Here is a 10,511-nt window from a genome sequence, read left to right as displayed (position 1 = left end):
CTCCAGCCTGGGTGACAGAGCGAGAATCCATCTCAAAACAAACAAACAAAAAAAAACAGAAAGAAATGGATAAATGTTACATGGCTTATAAATTGCCAGTTTAATCCAATTTTTTTTGTAGTAAGATACAAATAACATAATATGTACTTAACCGTTTGTTTTGTTTTGAGATAGAGTCACCCAGGCTGTATTTTCAATAGAAATAGGGTTTCACCATGTTGGTCAGGCTAGTCTTGAACTCCTGACCTCAAGTGATCCGCCCACCTCGGTTTCCCAAAGTGCTGCCATTACAGGTGTGAGCCACCACTCCCAGCCCTCTTCTTAACCATTTGTAAGTGTACAGTTCAGTAGTGTTAAGTAAATTCACACTGTTGTGCCACCATCACCACCATCTATCTCTGGAACTTTCTTATCTTGCGAAACTGAAACATATAGGCACTAAACAATGCCCCATTTCCCCCTCCCTGCAGCCCCTGGCAACCCCCATCCTACTTTTTCCCTCTGAATTTGATTATTCTAGGTACCTCACACAAGTGGACTCGTCCTGCATGGGTCTTTTTGTGACTGGCTTATTTCTCCTAGAATGTCTTTCCAGTTGTTTATTCCATGCATCTGCAATGCATAAATTCTTCCAGTGTGAGTTATTAAAATTATAAATATAGAAATACTGAAGCAAAGGACAGTGAAAGGGGAAGAAATATTTAAAAAACTAAAAATTTTGGAAGTTTCCACTCAAAGTATTATACCATTTAAAAACCCACTTTTCCTATAATTGGACATTTCAAAAGGAAACTAAAACTATTTTAAAGTAATTTTTTTTGTTCATTTATTTATGTATTTATTTTTGAGACATGGTCTCGTTCTGTCCTCAGGCTAGAGTGCAGTGGTGCAATCACAGTTCACTGCAGCTTCGAACTCCCAGGTTCAAGTGATCTTCTCACCTCAGCCTTCCAAGTAGCTGGGACTACAGGTGCACACCACCACTTTCAGCTACTTTTTTAGAGCAATCTTACACAAACAATCCACATATAAAAAGAAAGATCATAAGTGGAGGGCAGTCCCAATTATGAAAATATGCAACCAAATCAGATTTTAAATATTTGGGAAAATGGAAAACTCAGAAGTTGTGAGCATATACATATAAACTGTAGCATATTAGAATGCATTGATTGTGTTAACTGTCTCTGATAGCTATCTCATAATGAGTTCAGAAAATATCCTTAAGGCTGGGCGTGGTGACTCATGCCTGTAATCCCAGCACTTTGGGAGGCCGAGGAGGGCAGATCACGAGGTCAGGAATTCAAGACCAGTCTGGCCAACATAAATAAAACCCGTCTCTACCAAAAATACAAAAAATTAACTGTGTGGTAGTGTGTCCCTGTAATCCCAGCTACTCGGGAGGCTGAGGCAGGACAATTGCATGAACCCAGGAGGCGGAGATTGCAGTAAGCTGAGATTGCGCCATTGTACTCCAGCCAGTGCAAGACTCCATCTCAAAAAAAAAAAAAAAGAAAGAAAGAAAGAAAGAAAGAAAGAGAGAGAGAGAGAGAGAGAGAGAGAGAGAAAGAAAGAAAGAAAGAAAGAAAGAAAGAAAGAAAGAAAGAAAGAAAGAAGGAAAGAAAGAAAGAAAGAAAGAAAGAAAGAAAGAAAGAAAGAAGGAAAGAAAGAAAGAAAGAAAGAAAGAAAGAAAGAAAGAAAGAAAGAAAGAAAGAAAGAAAGAAAATATCCTTAATTACTAGGAGCTGCATTTTTCAGTGTCCATTTTATGGGAATATTACTTATGTACATCCCACCCAGAGTCTGTAAGACATTATTTTCCACTGGAATGCTAGAATGCGTTCACAAAAGAACTCTATTTTAAAAACTGACTTATTTTAAAACAAGGTTCATTTGGAATAGCACAGTTTATTACAGCTTAAAATTCTGGCGTGAATAACTTCATCATTTGAAACTGGAAAACTGTCCCAACACTGAAACAGATACACTTGGGAGAAGCAGTCTAGTAAGTCCAGTGGTCTGTGAGAGGTCAGGACTCCACATGGAGGTTCCCAAAAACAGATGAAGGATTTGAGCTTTTATGAAGCTGGCAGTTAAATCTGTAGAAACAAATATTGGTGAGTTCTGGAGAGGGGGGGAAAGGCAGTTTCTGAGATGTCAAACATGATAATCTAGAGCGAAACAAGAAAATGGAAGAATTGCTGATTCTCATTCTCTTTCTGCCAGTAAGGCTTTAGAGAAGTTACCTAAAGATTGATCTGGCATATTACAGCTCAAGGTACAATCAACAGGATTAAGAAAAAGACTCATTAATAACTTTAATTTGGAAGGAAAGCTTAAAACATATACCTTATAACATATTTTTTTTTTTGAGACAGTCTCCCTCCATTACCAGGCTGGAGTGCAGTGGCGCGATCTCGGCTCACAGCAACCTCCGCTTCCCAGGTTCAAGCAATTCTCCTGCCTCAGCCTCCCGAGTAGCTGGGATTACAGGCACGTGCCACCACGCCCAGCTAATTTTTGTATTTTTTTTTTTTCTTTTTCTTTTTTTGGAGATGGAGTCTCGCTCTGTCGCTCAGGCTGGAGTGCAGTAGCCGGATCTCAGCTCATTGCAAGCTCCGCCTCCCGGGTTCACGCCATTCTCCTGCCTCAGCCTCCCGAGTAGCTGGGATTACAGGCACCTGCCACCACGCCCGGCTAGTTTTTTGTGTTTTTTTAGTAGAGACGGGGTTTCACTGTGTTAGCCAGGATGGTCTCGATCTCCTGACCTCGTGATCCGCCCGCCTCGGCCTCCCAAAGTGCTGGGATTACAGGTTTGAGCCACCGCGCCCGGCCTAATTTTTGTATTTTTAGTAGAAACGAGGTTTCACCATGTTGGTCAGGATGGTCTCTATCTCATGACCTTGTGATCCGCCCGCCTCGGCCTCCCAAAGTGCTGGAATTACAGGCGTAAGCCACCGCGCCCAGCCCTTATAACATACTATACTTCAACTATACATCTATTCCAGCTCCTCCATTTGTCTGACATTGGAAAAATTACCTCTCAGTATCAAATCTACTATCCTTGAAGTGGAGATAATAATGGTGCCCGACTTTGATTGCTGGCACAAATGCCTGAAAATCACTTAGTACCATGTGTAGGGTATTATAAACATTCAACAATTGTTAGCTGCTATTATTGATAAATGCCTCATATGTGTGTGTTGACTCACAGATGATACAAACTGGGGATACAAAGACGAATAAAGCAAAGATGAGTAAGATTCTTGTGGTCTAGTGGTGATATAATTACTATCTAAGAAGGAATGAGTCACCTGAAGGTCAAAATAAGATTTGCTAAAGTATCTCACTACAGAGCAGTTTTTAATTATTATAGATCAGGTTTCTCTATTTTCTTTTGGAAATGTCTCTGAGTCATATAGATCAGGGTTTCTCAACCTTACACTATTGATATTTGGGGGGCCAGATAATTCTGTGTTGTGGGGAGCTGTCCTGTGCATTGTAGGAGGTTCAGTAATATCTCTGGCCTCTGCCCACTAGACGCCAGGAGCGCCTCACGACCCTGCATTTTTGTACTGCTGTGGGCTACCAATGCGAGCCTCAAAGACCAAGCTGGGGCATGAGCTTCCACCCCCGATCCCTCCAAACACTCCCAGCGCCTGCCTCTTCTCTTGCCAGCAGTCTGCCCAGGACGTGGCCATCAGCACACTGGGGAACTCCACTGCTGGCAAATGCCAGGCACCAAAAAGGTAGAATCTCAGTTTGGGAGTTGGAAACTTAGAAAAACAAATTGCAAAGGTTGAGTATTCTTTTTTTTTTTTTTTTTTTTTTGGAGATGGAGTTTCACTCTTCTTGCCCAGGCTGGAGCGCAATGGCGCGATCTCAGCTCACTGCAACCTCCGCCTCCTGGGTTCAAGCAATTCTCCTGCCTCGGCCTCCCGAGTTGCTGGGATTACAGTTGCCCGCCCCCATGCTCAGCTAATTTTTGTTTTTCTTAATAAAGACGGGGTTTCGACATGTTGGCCAGGCTGGTCTCGAACTCCTGATGTCAGGTGATCGATCTGACCACCTCGACCTCCCAAAGTGCTGGGATTACAGGTGTGAGCCACTGTGCCCAGTCAAGACATTCTTCCTAAGATAAAAAGTACTAAAAAAAAAAAAAAGACTTGAAAAGGCAGTAACTTTCCCACCCTAGGACTCAATGTCGTTTAATGTTTGGTCCCTGTACCACCTGAAATCATCGTTTCAGAAACCCTGCAGACCCCAAACCCCCGACCCACTCCCAGATCTTATATTAATAGCTCCTAAAAGAATATAATCACCACTCTCTCTCTCAAGCCTAAATAAAAAAGAACAGATACCATTATCTGGCAGAGTAGGCAAAACCTTTATAGCACTCATCCACTCAGAGTACTAGGTTTTAAAAACCTACCAATGTCCAAACGGCTAATCCCTAAAGGACAGGGCCATTTTGCTTCCATTAACTTTATTTTTTTGGACAAGAGGGGTTGAAGAAGCCACCAGAACACAAATGGGGAAATCATTAAGGACGAATGTAGGTAACTCTTCCTCCAAAGGCACTTACTTGGCAGAGGCTTGAGCAGCCACGCCAATGGCTGGGATTTGGTCCCTACTAGAGAGGGTGACTTTTCTTCGCTGCCATGGAGGCTGCAGCATTGTCAGTGGGGACAGACTGCTGGGTCTCAGTGGCTGAAGCTGAGCCATCAGGGGCAGATGATGCGGTGGCCAGGGTAGATGGTTTCTGACATGGTTTCTGGCTGGGTTGTGGCGGAGCCTCCAAAACCTGAGCAACCCACATCTCAGGAACCTTCAGGACACTTGAATACTGGCTCAGGGAACTCTCCTGCACTACAGAGGTGCTGGGGATGGCCTGTTGCATTTGAAGTAGGGCCTCCAAGTCCTCGATAGCCTGAGAGGCCTGTGGGTCCACAATAGTAAAGGACTGGGCAGATACAGGCTGCCCCATATGGACCTGGGTGGCCAGTGACTGGGTTCCAGAAACCAAACCAGGTGGTAGAGACTGAGTTTGAGAGGCCCGAGGAAGATTCTGGGGCTGGCCCTGCGAGGCCACAGGCATCAGGGGCTGGCTCAGAGAGACAGCAGGGACCTGGAGGTGGTTCTCAGAGGCCATGGGGACAGCAAGTTGGCTCTTAAAAGCCAAAGAAACTACAGGCTGGCTCTTAGAAGCAAAAATGGCTACAGGGTGTCTAGCAGAGATGGAGGGGGCTACAATCAGGCTCTTAGTGGCGTGGAGAGCGGAAGGCACAGGCTGGTGCAGAGGGAACACAGGATGCACTGGATGGGTGGCAGGCGGTTGATCAATCGACGGCGGCTGGGCATCCCGGTCTGGGGAGCCAACGGTCTCCGAATTTTTGTCATCTTCAGGCTCGGGACCCAGATCCTCTTTGCCAAAGTCTTGAGAGGCGTTGCTCTCCTTGACCCCTTCCTCTCCATCTTTGTCCTTGCTTTTCCTTCCCAGCCGTTCTTCTATGTGGACCGAGACAGGCACGGTCAGGAAAGCTTCTCTTTGAAGGGTCCTCCTGCGACGCTGCCGCTGCATCAGCAAGTTGTCGGGGACAGTCCGGATGTTCGCAGAGAGGGAGTGGCTGGCGCTGTGGCGCAGGGCCTCCACCAAGGAGGTAGAGGGCAAGGAGGAGACCTTCAGGGTCTCTTCGGGGAGCAGCTCGATGTTGCCGGTGTACCAGGAGGCCCACCAGAGGAGGCTAAGGAAGATGATGGCGGAGCCCAGGTAGACCAGCATGTCGTATAAGTCCAGGTCCACAAAGACGCCAGTGAACAGCACCGCCACGCCCACCATGTCGAAGACGACGCCCAGCCAGAAGAAATGCCGGCAGCGGCCGAGGCTCCACCGCTTCCCGGTCGTATTGACCGTCCTTACTGAAGGCTCCATGATGCTCCCACTGTCGCCGCCGCAAGGTCCAAAGAGCCACGAGGCAGGCGGCGCTGCCACAGGCTGGCTGCAGCCTCTGGGTCCCCATGGCAACGCCGTCGGGGTGCGTACCTCAGTGAGGGGCGTGACCAGAGGGCGGGAAAATTGGGCCGCCTCTCACGCTCCCGGCAGGCGCTCATGCGCAATACGCCCCGTCGCCCGCGCGGCCGCTTTCTGCGCCTGCGCAATGATCACTGTGGTGCGTCCCTGCAGTGTCCGCCCCCTCGTGGGCAGCTTGGGACGCTCAGGCTCTGCGTGGGAGAAGACGGATTCTCCGGAGTGTATCCACGTTCCTCTCCCCACACCCCGGCTGTCTGAGCGAGGGCGAGATTCTGGACCCTTCTTTAGTAACGTCCTTCTCACAGCTAGGCGTGTAGCTTGGCCCTAGGTGCAGGCACTTACTGAAGAGTTGATAGTTTTCCTTTGTTTTGGTGGAGAAATGGCGAAATTCGGTTCTGATGTCAGATCTTGATTCTAGTCATGTTTGCCCTCCTGAAGATTATTAACATACTTCTGCTAGTTAATAGTTGACTTAGAGGGGAATGTCTTCAGCTCCTTCCCTTTTTTTTTTTTTTTTTTTTTTTTGACCTGTTTGTCCAGAATCTTACTACTTAACACTAAAAAGCGGGGCTGCTTTTCTCACTACTCCGAACTGTGAAAGATAGGAAAAATGTGTCAAAAACAGAAAAACTGGCCGGAACCGGAAAATTAAATAGCTTAACAATGAACTCGGCCGGGCGTGGGGGCTCATGCCTGTAATCCAAGCTACTTGGAAGGCTGAGGGCTGAGTCAGGAGAATCACTTGAACCTGGGAGGCAGAGGTTGCAGTGAGCCGAGATTGTGCCACTGCACTCCAGCCTGGGTGACAAGAGTGAGACTCTGTCTCAAAAGAAATAAAAACAAAAGAATTAGAAAATAATGCTCGTATTTTTTACCACCTGCTGTTTCAGTCAGAAACTATAATTTTCTCCTTGGGCCTAGTGGGGTGGCTCACGCCTGTAATACCAGCACTTTTGGGAGGCCGAGGCGAGTGGATCATTTAAGGTCAGGAGTTTGAGACTAGCCTGGCCAAAATCGTGAAACTCCATCTCTACTAAAAATACAAAAAAATTAACCAAGCATGGCCGGGTGCGGTGGCTCACTCCTGTAATCCCATCACTTTGGGAGGCCAAGGCGGGCAGATCACCTGAGATGAGGAGTTCGAGATCAACCTGACCAACATGGAGAAACCCCGTCTCTACTAAAAATACAACATTAGCCGGGCATGGTGGTGAATGCCTGTAATGCCAGCTACTCGGGAGGCTGAGGCAGGAGAATCTCTTGAAGCTGGGAGGCGGAGGTTTCAGTGAGCCAAGATTGCACCATTGCACTCCAGACTGGGCAATAAGAATGAAACTCCATCTCAAAAAAAAAAAAATCTTGTATTAATAGAACTGGAAGTTGGTTGGTTAATTCAAATGGCTTCCCACTAGTAACCTACTAGACACAGTAGTCAGTGGACTGTTAGCATCACTCATATGTTTTATAGGGAAATGGAAGGTAAATAAGTGTTGCTTACATCAGGCTCAGTTAAGAGAATTGCTCCTGCACTTGGACTTTTCTTTTTTAAAGAGGATGAATTTCTCCTATCTCATTGCGTAACAATAACATTTATTGAACACTTACTATGTGTCAAGCATTGTCCTAAGTGCTTTAAATTATCAATTCCTTTAATCATCAACAACCCTATGAATGAGTACCATTAGTATCTCCTTTTATAGATGAGGAAACTGAGGTATACAGGGAAGAAAATTAAATTGTTCACAGTTATGCACACTGTGGGTGGTAGAGTTTGAATTCAAACCCAGTCTGGTTGTTAGAACCCATTTTTTTTTTTTTTTTTTTAAGAGGTGGAGTCTTGCTCTGTTGCCCAGGCTGGAGTGCAGTGGCACAATCTCAGCTCACTGCAACCTCCACCTCCCGGGTTCAAGCGATTCTCCTGCCTCCGCCTCTTAAGTAGCTGGGACTATAGGCGTGCGCCACCATGCCCAGATAATTTTTGTGTTTTTAGTAGAGATGGAGTTTCACCATATTGGTCAGGCTGGTCTTGAACTCCTAACCTTGTGATCCACCTGCCTTGGCCTCCCAAAGTGCTGGGATTACAGGCGTGAGCCACCATGCCTGGCCTGGTAGAACCTATTCTTAAGCATGGTGCACTATGGCCTTTTTATCACTTTAAATTGCTTTATAGGATGTGATTATAGAAACGTGCCAAGTCATAGTTTATTTTTTTGTATTGTTTTATTATCAATTTATTTAGAGACAGAGTCTTGCTCTGTCACCCAGGCTTGAGTGCAGTGGCATGATCTCAGCTCACTACAACCTCTACCTCCTGGGTTCAACTGATTCTTGTGCCTCAGCCTCCCAAGTAACTGGGACTACAGGTGTGCACCACCATGCCTGGATGATTTTTCTATTTTTGGTAGTGTTGGGGTTTCACCATGTTGGCCAAGCTGGTCTCCTCTGCTCAAGTGATCCACCTGCCTTGGTCTCCCAAAGTGCTAGGATTACAGGCATAAGACACTGCAGCCAGCCTCATGTCATAGTCATCACTTATTCTAAGAAAAAAATTTGCCAGGCACAGTGACTCCTGTAATCCCAGCCCTTTGGGAGGCCAAGGTGGCCGGATTACCTGAGGTCTGGAGTTTGAGACCAGCCTGGCCAACATGGCAAAACCCCATCTCTACTAAAAATATAAAAACATTAACTGGGTGTGGTGGCACATGCCTATAATCTCAGCTACTTGGCAGGCTGAGGCAGGAGCATCGCTTGAACCCAGGAGGCGGAGGTTGCAGTGAGTGGAGATTGCACCACTGCACGCCAGCCTAGGCGACAGAGTGAGACTCTGTCTCCAAAAAAAAAAAAAAAAATTCCTTAAGCTTTCTCAATTATAAATATTCCCTTTGTATAGAAATCTCTCTATAGGTAATGGTACATGCCTGTAATCCCAGCACTTTGACAGGCCAATGCAGAAGCATTGCGGGAGGCCACGAATTTCAAGACTAGCCTGGGCCACAAAGCGAGAGCCTGTCTCTAGGAAAAATAAAATAAAAAATTAGTCGGGCATGGTGGTGGCCACCTATAGTACAAGCTACTCAGGAGGCTGAGATCAGAGGATCACTTGAGCCCAGCAGTTCAAGGCTGAGTGAGCTATGATTGAGCCACTGCCCTCCAGCTTGGGTGACAGGGTGAGACCCTGTCTCAAAAAAAAAATTTTTTTTTCAAGGTCTGAGTGAGAATGGAAACACCGCCCATACACCTCTCTCACCTGAACACACACACACACACACACACACACACAAACACACACAAAAGCGCGCGCGCTAAATGTCGTCCTTTCTTCCTGCCTATGGATTTGACGCCTTCTATGGGGAAAGGTGCTCTCAGCAGGACGTCTCTGCAGGTTCCGTGGGGCTCACCCTAAGGCACGTGCTGGAAGGCAGAATGCCAATGTGCTTGCACACAGACCCACAGGGGCAGGTGAGGAAGCCAGAGACAGGTCAGCTATGCGTCAGAAAGGGCTGGGGAAATGAGAGGAAAACCTCACAGCTTTTTCCCTCCCTCCCCAGGGAAGACACACACAATGCTGGGAGCCCAGAGCAACCTGGGGTGACTCCCCAGGCTCTCCTGGACCTCCTATAGCTCACAAGGGAGGAGGGCACTCAGGGCAGGCCTTGGGCCCTCCCTGTCTCTATGTCCTAGTTAGATCTCCACCAGGAAAGGATGAGGCCTTGAGCTGGTTGGAAGAGGAGCAACAAAGGTTCAAAGTAAGACCTGGTTCTAGAACAGAGCTCTCCTCTGGCAGGAGGGAGGTAAGGAGAGACCTGGAAAGACAGAGGCTGGGGTGGCCAATGGTACAACTCTGAGAACAGAGCAGAGAAAGGAAACCGATCCCCAGAAAGCAAGCAGCCTCTGTATGGAAAACTGCCCTTCCCCCTCACTGCTTACACAGGGTTCGACCTCCTGGACCCTGCATAGGGAGACCTGGTGATCCCGGAAGACTGTCGGGAAAGCACCCTGATTCCTGGTCTTGTGCAGAAGGCTATCACTAGCTTTGCTGATTTTACATGAGGAAGACGATGATGATTTTTTTTTTTTTTTTTTTTTCTGAGACAAAAGTCTGTCTCTCTCCCAGGCTGGAATGCAGTGGCAGCAATCTCTGCTCATTGCAACCTCCACCTCCTGGGTTCAAGTGATCCTCCTGCCCCAGCCTCCCGAGTAGCTAGGATTATAGGCACCCGCCACTACGGCTGGCTAATTTTGTATTTTTAGTAGAGACAGGGTTTTGCCATGTTGCCCAGGCTGGCCTCAAACTCCTGATCTCAAATGATCCGCCCACCTTGGTTGCCCAAAGTACTGGGATTACAGGTGTGAGCTACCGCGCACCTGGCCTATTATTATTTTTATATGGAACGCTTCACAAATTGGCGTGCCATCCTTGCACAGAGGCCTGCTAATCTCTGTATCATTCGAGTTTTAGTGTATGCGCTGCGCAAGCGAGCAC

General features: G+C 47.0%; 1 non-coding gene across 1 annotated transcript; it reads right to left on the bottom strand.

The window, feature by feature from the left end:
• Positions 1-10,408: 10,408 nt before the first annotated feature.
• On the bottom strand, positions 10,409-10,511 carry LOC119621228 (U6 spliceosomal RNA). Its single transcript, XR_005237797.1, has one exon. It is a non-coding gene; the product is annotated as a U6 spliceosomal RNA (small nuclear RNA).

The sequence above is a fragment of the Chlorocebus sabaeus genome, chromosome 5, assembly GCF_047675955.1.
Source record: "Chlorocebus sabaeus isolate Y175 chromosome 5, mChlSab1.0.hap1, whole genome shotgun sequence".
Classification (NCBI taxonomy): domain Eukaryota; kingdom Metazoa; phylum Chordata; class Mammalia; order Primates; family Cercopithecidae; genus Chlorocebus; species Chlorocebus sabaeus.
The sequence above is the reverse complement of the archived record's forward strand: the minus strand, read 5'-3'. Positions and strand labels throughout refer to the sequence as shown.